The following is an 18341-nucleotide window of genomic DNA, read 5'->3' on the forward strand; positions in this document are numbered from 1 at the left end:
AATTACTTCCGCCCTGTCTGCCAGGGTGTATTACCCAGCAGAAGGAATGGTGGGCACTAGCTGGCCTCCCCAGTCTTGGTGGGTCAATGGCTTACAAGACTTGTTCACAGACTGACAAAACACACCTGGCTGGCAAGCTTACAAACAGAACTGTCCCTCATCCCCCACAATTACCTACCCACAGAATGATTTATGGTCATTCAGTTTTCATTTATAAAACTGATAATATTCCAGCTGATAAATATTGATATATGTGAAATTCAGCAGCCGCAGGATAAAAGCCACTGGCCCCGTGGCGACATCTGGCCGCCTTACAAAGACATCATCCACTGCCCTTCACCCTATGGAATGCTGACTATCATTAGGTATAATAAAGAGGGTTTAAGGTCCACAGGAATACGACCGTAGGGTGAAACTCAACCAGTGGATTCCACAGCAAGGGTAGATCTCAGGTAGAAACATACAGAATCAAACCCATTGAAGAGACACCCTGCAATGTTACCCTCCTACAGCACCATGTTTTTGTGACATGGCAGGAGGCCAGTAACTTTGATAATTGGGGATGTCTATGTGTTGACCATGAAGTGGGCAGGCATTTTCACTTACAGATGGTCTGCAAAAGCAGCAGCCCTGATTTCCTCACAGGAGAATATTTTCTGGGACAACAGTTATAGCGAGGGGATCAGCATTGCCTTTTATCTGCAGATTTCAAAGTTCTTGACATGAGTCAGTGTTTCCTAATACCTGAAAGAAGGTGATAGTGTTCACTTCTCCAGATGGGGAGCTTGCAGTGCACACGGGGCGATGGCACTGCGGGTCACAGAGTGCACAGAGAACACAGAGTGCTCAGTGCTCACCCGTCCCTGAGTGTGTGTCCTGGCTGTCCTCTGTCATTGGGGTGGTAGCCGGCAAGGGGCAGGGAGCACCAGGGGAGGAAAGCAGGGCCAGGAAGAAACAAAGCACAGAGTTCTCTGCACCTTGGTTCCCAAACTTGGTGCTGTATCCAAATCACCTATCAAGTATGTTAAAAATTTAGATTTCTGGTTAAACTGGTTTCTCTCCTCAAAAATTTTGATCAGTAAGTCTGGCTTAATGTGGGTACCAGAATTCTGTATGTTGACAAATTCCACAGGTGACCATGAAGCACAACCAAATTTAGCTCTTAAGAGTCCATAAATAAAGGACTCTGGAAGAAAACTTGGAGTGAAGGGGGTTGGGGCCTCAAAGGATTGAGGGTTTGTCTTCACAGCTGCCACCAGCACACACTTTCCCCAGGTACTTCACTTCCTCTCTACTCTGCTGAGGTGGTCCCAACTGAACCCTCTGCCCTCAGTACAGGGATTCTAACTCTTGTGACTTTGAGAAGCTGATTTTTAAAAACTTTCCAGAAAAACATTCACGTACCTGAATAATTTAGGCTGTGACTTCAGGGGTGTCTGTAGGAGGCAGATTTAGTGCCAGGGGAGGCAGGCCACAATATTCAAAGACTTAACCCCAAACCAATAGAATCTGAAGAAAAAATTAGAAATAATGAGCCAATCTCTTTTAATCCTACTATACATAGGGCTTCTCAAGGCTCTATGGCCATTTCCAGTATTTGCGGTTCCTAGTGTATTAAAGAATTCAGAAATGCTGCACAGGGTTTGGACTTTGGACAGGTCTCATTGACACTCACTCCTGGGTTCAACCCCCTTGTAGTGTTGCCTTTCTGACCACAGAGCCTGGAAAGCTGAAAACCCTATCTTCTGTGCCCTCTTGCAGCTGAATATAAATCAGGTTACTCTCCACACACACACATGCACGTGATGTGGAAGATGGAGGTGAGTGGAAGTCCCCTTGGGCCTCTCCTAGAGACTTTCTATAGGCAGGTGAGGTAGCTACCAGGGCACTGCCTTCAGTGTCCAGCCACCCATGTACTGGGGGTTGGGGCACATCCACACCTCCTACCTTTGGGGTCTTGGTTATAGTGATATGTTCTAGAAGTTGCAAAATCACTGGATGCTTTAAAGGAGTGAGCTCTAAGCGGGGCGTCGAGGAATGACTCCCAGAACTCCCTAAACACACGGGCTTCTGGGGAAGCTGCTCCCTCTGCAATGACCAGTGAGGTGAGGAAGCAGGACTGTTGAGTTCATGACTGCCACCCAGGGATGAGAAAGCTGCTGGCAAACACCACAAAGCTAGGGACTGGACATAGATCCCTGTTGATGAGCTTTTATCACATTTCTAGCACTTTGGTACAACACATTATGGAAAATCCTTATACATCTGTGCATTTATGTGAGTGTACCTTCAGGTGTTGAGTTCCTGGATCAAAGGGTATGTATACCTTGATGGATATTAGAAGTGATTCTCCAAAAATATTTTATGAATTCACATTGCCACCAACATTTTACCTCACCTTTATTAACAGGGTACAAGAGCCCAGAGATGACTTTTAAAATATCCACCAGCATGGTAAAATAACACCAGTGTGGTTATTGATCAAAGAGAACAGAAGCTCAGCCAAGCAGGACAGACACACACTTCACCTGTCAGATGGAGACCAGTCGGATGGATATTTATATGTTGACTATAGTCAGTGTCTATATTGGTTACTCTAGTGTAACCAATCTTTTTAATCTTTACTAATAAGTGAGGAGAAAAATGGTAGTTGTTCACTTATGTCTCTTGGAGTATCAATGATATCAAGAAACTCTTGTCATCTTTAAATTTGTTTTAAATCTTGAATTTGGGGGCACCTGGTGGCTTAGTCAATGAAGCATCTGCCTTCAGCTCAGGTCATGATCCCGGGGTCCTGGGATCGAGCTCAGCATCGGGATCAAGCCTGCTTCCCCCTGCTTGTTGTCTCTCTCTCTGTGAAATAAATAAATAAATAAATAAAATATGAAAAAAAATCTTGAATTTTAAAAAGTTATGCAAAGTATCCCAGAGTTAAATTCAGCAGAACTGTTGTAAGAGATTACTATAGATTAAGCCTTATGCTAAGTTTGGGGATAAAATAATAGTTTTCATTCTTGAATTTATGGCATAGTAGGATAAGTCAAGTGCACACACACACACAAGTAATTTTAAAGCAAGGATCATCAGGATTTCCAGGACAAAATGAAATCATTGAGTACTCTTTAATACATATGTTGGGGAGGGAATATGGTGAACATAAAATTATCAAAGAGAAAATGGCTATCATCTGGGCCAATTTATAATGTCTGTAATTTAAAAATGAATAGAAAAATTGTCCCCACACTGTGCATAAATACCTTATTTATTTTAATTGATATGTTTTGGCATGCATGACAAAGATGACAGTAAAATATTACTATGTGATTTCTTTCCATGATAAATTTTGTGTGGGAAAATGTCACGTAGAAAGATGAAAAGAAGGCTCCTTTTCTCTCCCCACCATGGTAGTGTCAGTATAAACTGGCTAAAATAGTGATTATAAATAAGGTCCAAGGTCACATATGATAATACTCCATCCAAATGTCTAGGATCACCCATCAGGCCAAGAACAAGGAAAATCTCAACTTGAAAGAGAAAACACATTTGACAAATACTAGTATGTATTACCCAGATGTTGGAAATACATGATAAGGATTTAAAAACAACTATCAAAAAAAAATGCTTCAACACGCAATTATGAACATGCTTAAAACAAAAGAGCAGGGAGGCTCTCACCTGGGAGGCTCAGTCAGTTAAGCATCTGCCTTCTGCTCAGGTCATGATCATAGGGTCCTGGAATTGAGTCCCAACTTGTGCTCCCTGCTCAGTAGGGAGTCTGCTTCTCCCTCTGCTTGCTCCCCCTACTCATGATCTCTCTCTCTCTCTCTCCAATAAATAAATAAAATCTTTTTTAAAAATTAAAAAAAAATTCAGAAAGATAAAAGAGCAGAAAATCTCAGCAAAGAAATAGAAGGCATAAAGATGAATCCAACAAATAGATATAAGGAAAGACTTTGTATGAGGAAAGAATACTTGGGGTTAGGTTTCAAAAAAAAAATCCCTCCTCTGGCTTCCTATTTTTAAGCCTTTGGAGAGGAACTACACAGTCTTCTTAGTTAACTAGAGTTTCATGAGCCTTACTACCATCAGAAACTTACTCCACTGAATCTAAATCCTGCTGACCTGGTATTTGTGCACGGAGACAGCCACCAGTCACCCTCTTGGAAAACATACGGTCCCCTTTTCTCCACTCCCCTTGCAGATCTAGGGACCCAATCTCTTGCTTCTCTCCCAGTTCTGGTCTTGGCTCAGTTTGGAGGCTGATGCTGGGACTCACCATGTCAGGTTGCAGAGCAGCTACAGGAAGGCATAAGAGTCATGCAGTGGTTTGTCCTTTGCAGTCGCCTTGGCTGGGCATGCACAAGTGCTTGCCTATTATGGTTTGCCAGTAATACAAAAGATTTCCAATATCCTAACAGTTGATACATCCATATCAGTATGCCTAGCTGAATATCAGACTTGCCTGTAAGAAAGGATAATGATTTTAGTCTTGATTCTAAGAGTAATGGGAGCCACGGAAGTGTTGTGAGCAGAGAATGACATGATTAGATTTGCATGTCAGATTTCCCTGAGGCTGTGGAGAGGAGAAAGAAGGGTCAAAGTGGACTGGACAACAATTAGGATGCTATCTCCCTAGTCCAGGCAAGAGCGGATGGTCTGGATCATGATGAGCATTTGGGTTGCAGAGAATCCACAAAGTCAGTGCTGTTTCTGGGGTTTCTGCCCTTCCCATTGTGGGTAGATAGACGGTAGTTATATCAAGTCAGATATAAAACAATTGGAGAAGCCTGGGTTTGGTGGAGAAGATCAAAAGAACAATTTTGGAGATACCAAATTTAAGATGACTTTGAGATATACCAGAGATATTAAGTAGGCAGCTGGGTTATGTAGCTTTGCAACTCCAAAGAGCATTCTGGGCTTGAGTTATGAGTTAGTGAGTTGTTGATAGAAGGTAATAAATGAGGATGTGGATAGGATGAGATCAGTCTGGATGGAGATGGTGGAGTGACACTAGGTGAGAACCCAGACTCCAGGAACTCCAAAAGTTAATGGATGAGTAAAAAAGAGGCAGATCACAGAAAATTAAAATTTGAAAAACTTACAGATGCCACAAATATAAAATCCAGAAAATACCACAATATTTTAAATAATTATTTGCCTGAAACACTTCTATAACCCATTTGTCTACGATTTTAGCTGTATGATCTTCATTGTCATCAAATTCATTGAGGTATATTTTATGTTCAATAAATTGTCTTTAATAAACAATTTGATGAGTGTTGGCAGAGTACACACCCATGAAAACATTGTCACAATGAACATTCAGAGCAGTTCCATCACCCCAGAAATTTCATGTGGTTCTTTGCAACCACCCCCCCTTCCACCTCTGGCCATTGATTTGGGATATTATATAAATGGAATCACATGGTATGCACTCTTTTTTGCCTGGCTTCTTCCACTCAGCATAATGATCCCAAGATTCTTCCATGTTGTCACATCTATTGGTGATTTGTTCCTTTTCGTTGCTAAGTAGTATTCCATTGCATGAATGTACCACAGTTTTTTTACATACTCACCTATAGATGGACATTTGAGTTGTTTCCAATTTTGTGCTATTGTGAGCCTATTAATTGTGAAGGAATATTGAATTTTCTCATTTGTTTTTTCTGTAGTTATTGAAATGATCATATTTTTCTCCTTTATTAATACAATGAATTATAGTGATTGATTTTCTAACTTTGGTTAGAACTTTGGGTTCTTGGGATAGACCCTACTTTATCATGGGGCATTCTACATATAATTATAGCCACAGTTGTCAATAGATAATTAGATTTTATTTGCTAATATTTGTTTTAAGGATTTTTGTACTTATATTCAAAAATCCTTAAATAGTTTGTTAATGGTTTGTAATTCTCTTACTTTGTAATATAATATTGAGCTTTTGTATCAGGGTATATTGGCCTTATAAAATAAGTTGGGATATATTCCCTCCCACTTCTGTACTTCAAGAGAATTTGTGTGAGATTCCTATTATTTCTTCTTTGTCTTCCAGAATTTACCAGTGAAACTATCTGGGCTTGAAGTTTTCCTTGTGCATGGAGTTTTGATAACAATTCAATTTATTTCATCAACATAGGGTTATTTAGGCTTTCTATTTTATTTAGTATCAATTTGGGGAAGTTGTATTTTTCAAGAATTTTCTCAGTTCATCTAAGTACTGATTTTTTTTGGAGGGGGGTATAAAGTTGTTCATAATAGCCTCCTTTATTTGTTTTTATCTTCAGATTGTGGATGACATTATTTTAATAACAGCTTATTGAAATAGAATTCACATACCAGGGCAGCCCCAATGGCTCAGCGGTTGAGCGCTGCCTTCAGCCCAGGACATGGTCCTGGAGGCCCGGGATTGAGTCCCATGTCAGGCTCCCTGCATGGAGTCTGTTTCTCCCTCTGCCTGTGACTCTGCCTCTCTCTATCTGTCTCTCATGAATAAATAAATACAATCTTAAAAAAATAGAATTCACATATCATAAAGTTCATCCTTTTAAAGTGTAGAATTCAGTGTTTTTTAGTATATTTACAGAATTCTGCAACCATCAGTCACCACTGTCTAATTCCAAAACATTTCATCTCCTCTCCAAACTCCATACCCAGTAGCAGTCACTCTCCAGTCTCCCTCCCCCGTCTCTGAAGACTATTAATCTACTTTCTTCTATCATTAAAGATGTGCCTATTATGAACATTTTAATAAATGTAATCATAAATATGTGGCCTTTTCTGTCTGACTTTGCATAATGTTTTCAAGGTTCTTCTCTGTTACGGCATGTATCAGTGCTTCATTCTTTTTTATGGAAAATAACATTCTGTTGGATGGATATACCACATTTTGTCTATCTTCATTAGTTAATGAATATTAGGGTTGTTTCCACCCTTTAGCTAAAAAGAAAAAGCTGCTGTGAACATCTTGAGTTTTGTGAGGATATATGTTTTCAGTTCTCTTGGGTATGTATCTGGGAGTAGAATTGCTGGGTCATATGATAACTCCATGTTTAACTTTTAAAAAATCTTCTACACTGTTATCCTAATAGCCTCACCATTTTGCAATTCTACCAGCAATGCATGAGAGTTCCAGTTTCCCTACATCCTTGCCAACTCTTGTTATTTATGACTTTTTTATTGTAGCCTTCACAGTAGATATCTGATGATTTGGTTTGCATTTCCCTAATGACTAATGATACTGAGCATCCTTTCGTGAGTTTATTGCTCATTTATATATCTTTGTCAAATCTTTGCCCATTTAAAAATTGGGTTATTTGTATTTTTTATTATTGCATTGTAAAGGTCCTTTATATATTCTGGATACAAGTTCCTTATCAAATATATGATTTGCAAATACTGTCTCCTATTCTTTGAGTTGTGTTTTCAGTTTCTTAACAGTGTCTTTGAGCCACAAGTGATTTTAGATTTAATGAGGACCAATTTTTCTCTTATCATTTGTGCTTTTGTGTCATATCTAAGAAACCATTGCTAAGGTCACAAGGATTTATTTCTATGTTTTAAGAGTTTTATAATTGTAACTCTTAGCTCCTTGTTCCTTTTTGAGTTAATTTTTGTGTATGGTATGAGGTGGAGGCTTAAATTCATTCTTTTGCATGTGGATATCCAGTTGTTCCAGCATCCCTTGTTGAGAAGACTATTTTTTCCCCATTGAATTGTGTTGACACTGTTATCAAACTTAATAATCTGTTCATTTTCTCAAGTATGTATTTTGTTTCTACCTCCATCTTTTTTTTTTTAAGATTTTCTTTATTCATGAGAGAGACAAACAGAGAGAGAGGCACAGACACAGGCAGAGGGAGAAGCGGGCTCCACGCACGGAGCCCGATGTGGGACTCAATCCTGGGTTTCCAGGATCACACCCTGGGCCGAAGGCAGGCGCCAAACTGCTGAGCCACCCGGGCTGCCCTCTACCTTTATCTCTATTATTACCTTCCTTCTAGTTACTTTGGGCTTTCTTGCTCTTATTTTTCTAACTCCTTATGGTGGAACTTTAGGTCTCTGTTTTTAAAACTTTCTACTTTCCTAATATAAGCACTTAAAGCTATAACTTGTTTTTTTTAATATTTTATTTATTTATGACAGATACAGAGAGAGAGAGAGAGAGGCAGAGACACAGGCAGAGGGAGAAGCAGGCTCCATGCACCTGGAGCCCGATGTGGGATTCGATTCCGGGTCTCCAGGATCACGCCCTGGGCCAAAGGCAGGCGCCAAACCGCTGCGCCACCCAGGGATCCCTATAACTTGTTTTAACCATTATTTGTTTACATCTCACAAGTTTTGACTTTTTAATTTTTAAAATTGTTGATTTTTTAATTTTTTTTAAAGATTTTATTTATTTATTCATGAGAGACACACAGAGAGAGGCAGAGACATAGGCAGAGGGAGAAGCAGGCTTCCTGTGGGGAGCCCAATTCGGGACTCAGTCCCAGGACCCCGGGATCACGAGCTAAGCCAAAGGCAATGCTCAACCACTGAGCCACCCAGGTGTCCCAATATTTTTTACTTTTTTAAATGATCATTTAGTTGAACTATTTTCTAATTGCCCTTGTGATTTCTTCTTTAACCCATTGATTATTTAGAAGTGAATTGCTTGGGGATCCCTGAGTGCCTCAGTGGTTTGGCGCCTGCCTTCCGTCCAGTGCTAATCCTAGAGTCCTGGGATCGAGTCCCCATCAGGCTCCCTGTGTGGAGCCTGGTTCTTCCTCTGCCTATGTCTCTGCCTCTCTCTCTCTCTGTGTCTCTCATGAATAAATAAATAAAATATTTTTTTAAAAAAAAGAAAGAAAAAAGTGAATTGTTTAATTGTTTAATTCCCAAATATTTGTTGTCTTCCTAGGTATGTTATTATTAATTTCTAATTTAATTTTGTTTTGATGATATATATTCTGTATGATTTAAGTTCTCTTAAATTTATTAAGCTTTGTTTTATTTAGATAGATATGGTCTATCTTGGTCAACAAACTGCATGCATGTGGAGACCATGCGTATTTGGTAGTATTCTGTAGTTATACAGTTGGGTGTAGTGTTGTATAAATACCAATTAAATGAAAGTGGTTAATAATTTTGTTCAGTTCATCTATCTTTTTTTTAATTTTTTTTATTTATTTATGATAGAGAGAGAGAGAGAGAGAGAGAGGCAGAGACATAGGCAGAGGGAGAAGCAGGCTCCATGCACCAGGAGCCCGACGTGGGATTCGATCCCGGGTCTCCAGGATCACGCCCTGGGCCAAAGGCAGGCGCTAAACCGCTGCGCCACCCAGGGATCCCAGTTCATCTATCTTTTTATTGAATTCTTTCTGGTAGTTTTATTAACTCCCGAGACATTCATATTCAACTATGATTGTGGACTATTTTTGTCAATTTTTTCTTTGGGGATATTGAAGCTCAATTATTAGGCACATACACAGTTGGGATTATTCTATTTTCTTGATGTATTGATCCCTCTACTCTTAGGAAATACTTCACTATTTGGTTATATAATTTTCTCAAATTTCATTTTATTTGATATTGATATAGCTATTCTAGCCTTCTTAGGCTTACTGTTGCATGGTATATCATTTTTTATCAACTTATTTATATTTAAAATGCATGTCTTTTTTTTAATGCATGTCTTATAGACAGCATGTATTTTAGGGTTGCCATTACATACTTTGTGATAATCTCTGCCTTTTATTTTGGAATATTTATTTCATTGTTATTTTAAATAATTATTGATATAGTTGGATTTAGGTCTAACATTTTATTATTTGTTTTGTCTGTCTTTATTTATTTTCCTTTCTGTTCTCTCATTCCTGCCTACGTTTGGATTATTTCAAACATTTTTTTAAATTCTATTTTAATTTATTTATTAGCTTTATCAGCCATATCTTTGTTTCATGGCTGCCTTAGGGATGAAGATATACATCCTAATATTTTCACAGTTTAGAGTTACAGTTGTACTACTTCATGTAAATGTAGGAACCAAGCAACACTGTAGATCCATCAGTCTTCATATACATCATAAACTTCATAAAATAGTGTTATAATTCTTGTTTTAAACAGCTATATGAATTTTTATAGGAATATAAAGTAGCCCTTTATATTTACCATTTCTCATTATCTTCATTTCTTCTTGAAGATCTAAATTTCCCTTTGGTATCATTTCTTTTTTAGCAGGAGAAAATTCCTTTAGCACTTTGATAGTAGTAATGAATTTTTGTAGTTTTCTTAATTTGGAAAAAGTCTTTTCCTTTAAAAGAACTAGATCATTTTTAAAATTGTATTTATCATATATATATAGAGAGAGAGAGAACGTGTGAGAGCAGGGGAAGGGGTAGAGGGAGAGGGGAGAGAAACAGACTCCCTGCTCAGCAGAGAGCCCAATTCAGGGCTCGGTCCCATGACCCTGAGATCATGACCCCAACCAAAGTCAAGAGTTGGTTACCCAACTGGCTGAACCACCCAGGCATCCCTAGATCATATTTTTAAAGATTTTATTTATTTATATATTATCTGAAAGAGAGAGAGAGAAGGAGGGAGGGAGCGGGAGACAGAATATGAAGCAGACTTTCATTCATTTTTTCAGTTTCTTAGAATAGAAGGGTAAATCAAATCTCTTCATTCCATTATGGTCGAAAGTGGAATCCTCTCACCTTCATTTCTGAATTATTTTCACAGATGTGAAATTCTGGGTTGACAAGTTTGTTGTTTTTTCCCGACACTGTAAAGATGCTCCATTCTCTTCTGCCTCCATTATTTCTGTTGAGATTTTGTGGACATTTGAATGATTGTTCTCCTATATGTAATGTGTCATTTTCCTTTGCTGCTTTCAAAATTTTCTTTTCTGAGGAACGTTATTGTGGCTGTGCAGCAGAGAATGGTCTGGAGTGGGACAAGAGGAGATATTAGGGAGGTTAATGCAATAATTTACGAGGAGATGACACTGGAGCCCATGGGGACAAAGTTAAAGTATATTTTAGAAGTAAAGTTGACAGCACTTGGTAGAACATTTGAGATGAGGGTGGGAACGTGGGTGGTTAAGAACAACTCCTTGGTTTCTAGAATGGGAAGCAGGTAAGTTGAGGATTATTGCAGTGGGAAAGGCTACTGCAGGAAGATAAGGAGTTCTGTTTTGGAGCACATTCTCTGTGTGAAAGACACATAATTTGAGATACTAACTAGCTCAGGAGAGAAATCTGGGCTTCATAGGGAACTCTGGGGGTTGTTAGCTTATAAGTAGTATGTATGTGAGGGTGGGTAACAGATAACTGTTCTTCCCTACTGAATTTAGAACCTGCTGAGAGATAAACCGAGGAACTGGCAGATGGAGATTGAATATCAGTTTTAATACTGATAGAGCTGAATGGAAGCTGTTGCTCTAGATCTGGGTCCAGATCAGCTGGGTGACACTTCCCACTGAATTACCTGGCCCTACACATACAGTCATTGGCCCAGATAGACAACAGTAGGGCTTATCCCTCCACCTCTCATCCATGCAGAGGGCAGAAGGCAGGTGGGCAGATTTCAAAGACAGAGTGAGGCGCCAGGTGGGGCAAGCCCCACTTTTCCTCAAGGCCCAGCAGCAAGTAAAAGGAAGATGCTGAGGCAGAGCATCCTCTGAAGGAGCTTCTTACATAGAGACAAGAGAAATGCGGACTATGTGGTCATGCTATAGTCTTTACGGTTAAAAGAGCAGGCAGGAGGAGGACCTGAACTGAGCCCTGGGGAATGCCCACATCCAGAGGCTGGGCTGGGAAGGAAGGTCCTGTGAATGATATGGAGAAGGGACCAGCAGGTTACTAACAAAGGAAAACATTTCAAGGCAGAGGTTGAGAAAGATGAGGGCTCCTCATAACAGCCCAGGCTCATGGCTACGGTAGGATTTTGGCAGAAAACCTCTCAGGCCACACGCTGGGTACACTTCTGACTTCTTCAGTTATGTTAGTATGGAGAATTATTTACTGTGATCAATTAACCCTGAGTTTGGGAGGAAGGTTTATAGGTTTATGGGCCCTAAAACTTATAATCTCCAGACTCTGTTTTCCTAATGCTGAATGGAAAACAGTTTTCCAAAAATAAACACAGGTAGGGATGGAAGGCTACAATCCTTCCTGTGGCTTATTTTATCATCCATATAAGGGAAAACAATCATAGATCACCTTGGCAATATACCGTGCCTCCTCAAGGCCTTTAAAGCCCTCTTATTTATCCATTGTATATCCTTGAACACTAAATGAAAGCAAATATTTTTACCTCATCCTAAAGGAAAAAGCATGAGAGCGAGAAGCCTAGAACCTTTCTTCTAGGACCCTGGGCAATCAGGTGGTATCCACATCTGGTCTGTTGTATGCAGGCCAGAAACTGCTCCCTGTAGAAAGCACTGGAACAGAAATTGAGGCCTGGGATGCCTGGGTGGCTCAGGGGTTGAGCGCCTGCCTTCAGCCCAGGGCGTGATCCTGGAGTCCCAGGATCAAGTCCCACATCGGTTTCCCTGCATGGAGCCTGCTTCTCCCTCTGCCTGTGTCTCTGCCTCTCTGTGTCTCTCATGAATAAATAAATAAAATCTTTAAAAAAAAAAAAAGAAAAAGAAATGGGAGGACTGTGTAACCAACAGACCTGGCATGGTGGAGTCCTCAAGGAATAGACCCACATTTCCAACTCCTTGAGGGCAGAGGTTGTATTTCCCCATTCTTTTCATTTCTTCTAGTTGCTAGCACATCCCAAGAGCTCAGTATGTATTTTCTTGCTGGTGGATGACAGGTTGTCTCTACATGTATGGGAGGGGTATAGAAGAACCTGGATTTTATTTAGCATATAGAATCAGGAGTTCTCAAAGATGTTGTGCATGGAAGTGACACAGTCAGCTCAGTTCTGAGCAACATAGTTCGGGTCCACTCTGGGTTTTAGGAAGGAACATGTAAAGTGAACTGAAAGTGTGAATAGAATTAAGAGCAGAATAAAACATTGGAGTCTATTGCAGAATTGTCTTCCTTGCTTGAAGGCATGTATTTTGACCCACCATCCATGAACTCACCCAACAGATATTTATTGAGAACCTACTGTATGTGAGGCATTGTTTGGTGCTCTGACAGTTACAAAGATAAAAAAGATGCATTTTCTATCTTGAAAATGCCCTTGTTCAAGTGAAGACATCTTGGAGACGTCCCTGACCATATCACACGTTGGATGTTAGACGGAAACAAATAAAAATTTTATAGCAACCCAACAAGATTTTTTGTGGACATAGACAAACTTATGCTAAAATGTGTACAGAAAGACTTAGGCCCTAGAATAGCTAAAACAATCTCAAAAAAGAAGAAAAAGTGGGAGGAATCACTCCCTCATATTTAGGATTACTATATAGCTACAGTAATCAAGACAGTATGATATTGATGGAGGGAAAGACACTTACATCAACAGAACAGAATAAAGAACCAAGAAATACATTCACACAGTATAACTGATTTTTGACATAAAAGTAATTCGACATGAATATTTAATTGACATGGAAGAGAGTCATATTGATGTACATACACAAAAAGTTTACAAAGCAGCATGGATGGTGGTTTTAGTAAACTGACATAAGTTTTTGATATAAATATTGATATGTTTGAAAGTCTGGAGAATTATACAACAAAAATACTAACAATGATCATCTTGAAGGGGCAGGATTCCAGGTAATTCAAATCACTGTTTCCCCTCCTTTTCCTACCGTGATTGTGAACAAGAAGTAAAATGAAAGCTTATAGGGCATACCACTGTCCTTTCTCTGAGACAGCTTCCCTCTGAGCTCCACACTGGAAATGGAGGGCGCTGTGACCTTGGACAAGTCCCTTATGGTCTTTGGGCCTCTTGTTCCATCTATCTAACAAAGAAGGTGGTTTAATTTCAAGAGTTTATCTCAGGTTTAATGTTCTTATACTTCATGACTCTCATTCCCAGGGGAGGTTCATTAAGAAATGGGAGTGTGGGGATTTAAAAGTTGATCACCAGTCTCTTTGCACCTTGTCTGATATATGAAGTTGTTGTTTCCATCATTCCATCAGTTCCTTGGGAAGAGAAACTTAAAGCATCTCACCAGGGATGTGTCAAATCAATCTGGGGAAAAAAGTACCTTTTTCCAAAAAGATAATTTTTAAAATAGTAATATATTGCTTTTATTGACGTGTTAAATAAAGGACGTAGCATGGAATTAATAGCTACTATACTTGTCAAGTAGTCATAAATGCAAATAATATATCAAAATCATTTGCAACAACCATATTATGACATGAATATATCATTGACTTTTTAATTGAAATATAATTGACATGCAATATCCTATTATGTATATTATGATGATTTGATATATTTATACATTATAAAATGAACCCCACGATAAGTCTAGTTACCATCTGTCACCACACAAGGTTATTACGATATGGTGTACATTATATTCCCATGACTTACTCATTTTATAAGTGGAAGTTTGTACCTCTTAATCCCCTTAAACTATTTTGCATCTCCCCCAACCTCTTCCCATCCTGGTAATCACCAGTTTGTATCTTGTATTTCTGAGTCTATTTCTCTTTTGTTGTTCATTTGTTTTGTTTTGTTTTGTTTTTTTATTCCACTTTTAAGTGAGATCAAACAGCATCTATGTTTCTCTGACTTACTTCATTTAGCATAATACGCTCTAGGTCCAGCCAGAAAGACACATTCTAACCTATACATTAAAAAACCAACCGCTACCCACCGAAATACCATACCCCACAAGCCAAGCAAAAAAGAAACAAAAACCAGCTACCCAAACACATTGCCGACTCCTGCCCTCATCCCAAGGGCTTGGAAAGAAGCCATCTGCACCTATGCACCTGATGAGCAACAACGACAGTAATCGTAGTAGGTAGCATTTTAAAAGCATATGCACGAGACCAGTTAGCGTTTTGCTGCACAGAAAGAGCGAAGCGAAATCACCTCGGAGCCCAGGACCCGGCTCACACCTGGCTGGCTGGCCCCCCGCCTGCGGGGCAGGTTACCCGCGCGGAGGCGCGCCCGCTGGCCGGCTCTCTGGCGCCCGCTGCCGTGCGGTCGGGCCCCGCCGCTCTGGCCTGGCGCTCCTCTCCGTGGCCGGCTCCGGTCGTCAGGTGTACTCTGCAGGCTGCTGGGTCGCCCTGGACCCGCGTTCCCACTCTGCCCAAACGAACGGCCGGAAGGCCTCCTTCAATTTTCTAGGCCTGCTTCAGAAAACCCCCCAAAATCTGCCCTCAGAGATATGCTGTATTATCTGTTATCCTACCCAAATGGGGGCGGGGTGGGGATGGTCTTGGAGAGCCAGCCTTACTGTCAGCACTCCATATAATGGCAAAATATTTTTTCCCAGAAATGTACACATTGAATGTGTTTCTCACATATTCTTACACAGCACTCTCTAGAGGGAATCTCGTGGAGAATCACTGTTCCAGAATCTTCTCACCTGCCTGCCCCACTCTCCTTCCCAATGCCCACATGCCCAGCCATCTTCTAGATAGTGCATTCACCTAGGAACTGCGTGCCCTCCTGCTAGATGTGTGGCAGCAGGTAAATCATTAAATCTCTCTGAGCCAATAACATCAATCTTATAGAGCCCATTCATTCAGCAAGATCAGCTGAGCGGCTACTCCAGCTGGACCCTGGGCATGGTGCTAGGGATCCATTCACTTCCATAGTGAAGAAGACAAGATATTTTCCTCACTCTCAGGAAACTTGCCACAGGGGGGAGGACACTGCCTGAAGACCAATGTTTTGTAGGTTAGGAGCCCACAGAAGGGGAGTACAAGCTGAGCCTGAAAGAGGAGAGTAAACCAAGTGAGAAACTGTTGGACAAAGGCTCTGAGATGCCAAGGTGTTGGAAAGGGTAGGAGAAGGGATGTGGCTGGGTGCTCAGGAGTGGCGGGGTGGGGGGAGACCAGGCTCTGAAGGAGCTGGAGAATTAGAGGCAGGGCACTCACAGCAAGGCCTTGGAGGCCCAGCTAAGCATCAGAGTGCAATGCAGAGCCACCCAATTCCTTTATAATCATTGTTTCCATCTGATCTAGGTCTTGAAAGGATCCCTGTGGCTGCTGTGAGGCTAGCTGAGGAGAGGGAGGCAGGAGAGCAGGGCCTCACTGGGAGTTGATGATGGATGGTGCCTTGGCTCTGGTGCTAACAGTGGAATGGCAAGAAGTAGCCAGATGCAAAGCACATTTTGAAGGCAAGGTAGAAAGACATGCTAGCATGACGAAGAGGGAGACCTTATGGATGGCACCCAGATCTCTGGCTGTGACACTGCAGGACTCAGGGGAGAGCAGTCCCAAGAGTGGCTCCAGTGTCAGCTGAGGATAATGGATGGGAAAGTAGCCTACCAGAGCCTGCAGGAATTGGAAGCTGCATCCCAAGTGGGTTGATGGTAAATATACTAGGAACGTTTCTCTTTGGGGAGGCACATTTGATGCAAAATTGTGAATTAATAGCTCTTCCTGAGGGGCATGCATGGAGTGATAATGTTTAGTGTTTTGATGTTTGGGATATAGAGGACAGAAAATCAATAATTGCCTTTTAATGTGATGAGTTCAAATTTTAACTATTTTTCATTGTAAAGGTAGGGAAAACTTGCTTGTTTCCTAAAATGAAAACAGGACCTAGGAATGACATAGGGGAGTGGGGGCCAGGAGAAATGAAGTCTCCAGTCAAGTCAGGAATTGGCCTACATTCTCTGCAGTCTTTTGAAACTGTCACCAAGTGACTCTCTCTCATACTTTGACATCAACATAGTGCTTTGTTATTTGGCTACTACGAGCTTAAAGTAAAAATAAACACCAGATGCATAAGGGCTACGGCATCTTGTTCTGATTTTTGAGTAGTAATTGAAATGATCATAATATGAGATGACCATCGTATAATGTAACTGCTCATTATAATAGTGGCGATGCCACCACTTACAGCATCCAGTCAACTGAGGACTGCTTGGAAATAAGCAGGGTCTGAGCTGAGAAGTGAGGACTCAGGCCAGCCTGCAAACTGTCTATCTCAAGCCCATACCCATGTGACAAGAATACTAGGAAGACCCTGCCATGTCCTTTGCTGGTTCCTGGCTTCTCTTTGGGCAGGTCAGGCAGTTGGGACCTCTGCCTTCCCAATGAGGTCCAGGTTTGTGTAGGAGGAGCAGCGCTGCCCTTTGCTGCCTGGGATTCTTCCCCAGGCCTGGGCAGCTCCTGGCTCCTCCCCCTCTGGCTCCCGGCTGGGGAAAACTTGCCAGCTATGGCAGCCACCCACTGGCAGGGGGCGCTGCTACTTCACAATTTCGAAAGCAGTCTAATTTTCCAGCCAGTGCTGCAGGGTTCTGCTTTGATGAGTTTCCTTAGCTCTCCAGGAGATGCTGGGAGCCTGCAAACCCAGGGCAAAACTGACAAGGCCTACAGAGTACTGGCGCTCCTGGAAGCATCTCAGGGAGCCCTGCAGGACTGGGCTCTCTCCAGCTGTGCCAACTGCAGTGGGCATGCACTTCACCTCCTCACTGGCCATCTGCACTAAAGCTTCTATTCAAGAAAACATATTTTTAAATTTTGTTTTATACTGCACTTCTACTTTGGCTCATTGCTTACATGCTGCAAACCAAGCCAGTGGACTTCCACTTCCAAACTACTGTCTGGTAATAATCTTTGCATAGTTGAGAGCATGGGGGCCCCATCACCATCTCTGGGGGGCAATCCCTACTTTGAACCACAACTTGTTGTAGGAGGGTGTGCAGAATGTCTGAGCTAAGCAGGGGAGGTTTAAACAGTAGGTGTGGCAGTCTTCCTGTCTAGGGGCAGCAGCCACCGAGCCCAACCTACTTACTGAGCACTTGGAGCTTGAAGGCAAATTTTCTTTATTCCTTCCTGCTCCCATAGATTTCTCAGCAAGGGCATGGCCAACCTTGCCACATTGGCATGGGGTGGGTGGGGATGGGATCCTGGGTTAGTGTGTGTGGTGGGCTATTTTCAGGGAACTAGAGACACCAGGATTTGCTTGTCCTTCATGCTAAGATGAGGTCCATTACCACCTTTGGCCATGCTGGTGATCCATCCTGACCCTTCCTGTGAATGAGGGACCTAAGGCCTCCCCACCTCTTCTTTCCCTTTCCTCTCTCTCTCCTGGGGCATGAAGTCGTGTGAGCCAGGCTTAATAGAAACTCCACGTTAGCCTTTCCTATAGGGACATCAACATGGTGTCCCCTGGGCCTTCATGGATTCTAGCACAAATGGGCCATTCCTTCTGGGGAAACTCAACTGCCTCCTAAGGCAGCCCAGGAGAGTCTCCTCCGT

This window comes from Canis lupus, chromosome 24, assembly GCF_048164855.1.
Source record: "Canis lupus baileyi chromosome 24, mCanLup2.hap1, whole genome shotgun sequence".
Classification (NCBI taxonomy): Eukaryota; Metazoa; Chordata; class Mammalia; order Carnivora; family Canidae; genus Canis; species Canis lupus.